Source organism: Polypterus senegalus, chromosome 11, assembly GCF_016835505.1.
Source record: "Polypterus senegalus isolate Bchr_013 chromosome 11, ASM1683550v1, whole genome shotgun sequence".
NCBI classification, from domain to species: Eukaryota; Metazoa; Chordata; class Cladistia; order Polypteriformes; family Polypteridae; genus Polypterus; species Polypterus senegalus.
Window position 1 is genome coordinate 114,594,845 of NC_053164.1, and position 1,807 is coordinate 114,596,651.

Below are 1,807 nucleotides of genomic sequence, written 5' to 3' on the forward strand. Positions count from 1 at the left end.
TTTTTTCCAATTTTTGGGTTAGATAAAACTATTGTCTTTAATTGATAGGATATTGGGGTTTTGAAAGTACAGAACTTGGAAGGTGTATATCTCCCTAAATGTTAAGTTCTTTATGCTTTTAAATTGAATATGAATCTTGCAATTCCCCTTTGGGAAACATTTTGTGTAAAGACTTTCATGTAATGTGTTATGTGTGTGCTTTTAATGATCTCAGGAAAGATTTGGGTCCATCTTGAAGTAAAAATCTTGAACCTGTTTATCAAATTAATTCTGACAAGAATGTTTAGTTTTATCATTAAAAACTATCAAAACCAATTTTGGAAGTGAAAGAATCATATCATGTGTTTTATAAGAAATGTTCTAGGCCTTTTAGAAATCCTTATTCTGAAAAGCATGGTTTGAAGTAAATGAATGGTTTTCATGTTGTGATTCTGCATGCTAAGGATGCTACCTTTCCCTTTCTAGTACTTCTTGGATTCTTTTGGTTAAATGTTTAAAATACAAAGTCCGGTTTGTTTGAAAGAGTTTAATTCCATTGAAAAAAAGATGGTAACAAAATTTCCATTAACTTTGAAAGTAATATTATAAAAGGATATCCTTGTTTAATTTTTATAAATTTACAAACACAGGCTCCAAAGAAGCGATACCTTTCATTTAAATATTATCTTGGTATAAACGCCCTACAGAGAAATGAAGATTATTTGTTAAAAAGGTGTGAAGGCTTAAATTCCAAATAATTTATTTTTTAGGAAGGGGAATTAACTTGGCATTTTATTTTGATTGACGGGTTTTCTTTGTAAGGGATGCTTGGAGAAAATTTGATTTAATAGCTCTCAGGGGTCTGTTTCCCTGTTTAATTGATTTAGCTTCTTCCTTGTTCTGAAGGGTGATTTTAACAGTTCTCCTCAAAAGTTAATTTCCCTGAGTATTGATCTAAATTTGTGGTGTTGTCTTTTTAATTTAATGAAAGTAGGAAATGTATCTTAAGCTTTAATTTTATTAAATTTTCTCCCGGTTGTGATTGTTGGGCTTAAAGTTTTTTTGTTTTGACCCTTTGCTTCCTACATAAATAATGTTTAGATTAAATGTTCGTTCTTTGCGTACAAATTTACCGCCAAATTCTAAGCAGATCATGCCTACTTGAAAAATTTCATGGCTGTTTTATCTTTATAGTAATTTTGAAAATTGTTTGGTGAAATATAAAAATTGTCTTAGATTTGGATTTTTAGAATCAAAGAACCCTTGTGAGGTTTTTCTTAAAACTGTTATTTGTATTGATTTTACTCGCTCTGTAATGGAAATTGTATAAAGTGTGCTTGTTTTTAAACTCAAAGTCGAGGGAATGGGAAAATGAAATTTTTGCATCATAAGAATTGTATCAATAAATTTATCAATTCTTAGTAGTAATGCAGGGATTTAAGGATATTTTCTTCATTGTTTTGAAACCCATGTCGGGTTTATTCGAGTTAAAATCCTGTCTAAGTCTTTCGTGTTGATCATGCCACCTGCGGTAGACCTTTTAAGGTGGAAACTCCTCCCCTTTATAAGTGTTCGTGTACAAATCATTTTGAATTTCTACTGAATTGAGTAATTTTTTTATCCTTACATTCTAAGGTTAATTGCCATAGAACAAACTAAAATTTGATTAGTAAATCTAAACTAATAAATGAATTTTCCTTTTCAGGTATTCCACCTATTTTCTGAAAGGGGAATAAATTTAAAAGTCCATTTTTCCCCAAATATCCCTGCAATGGGTTTCCCTGTAGACTCAGGAAAACCAAGGTAAACTTCTTTTAATTGTGCCTTT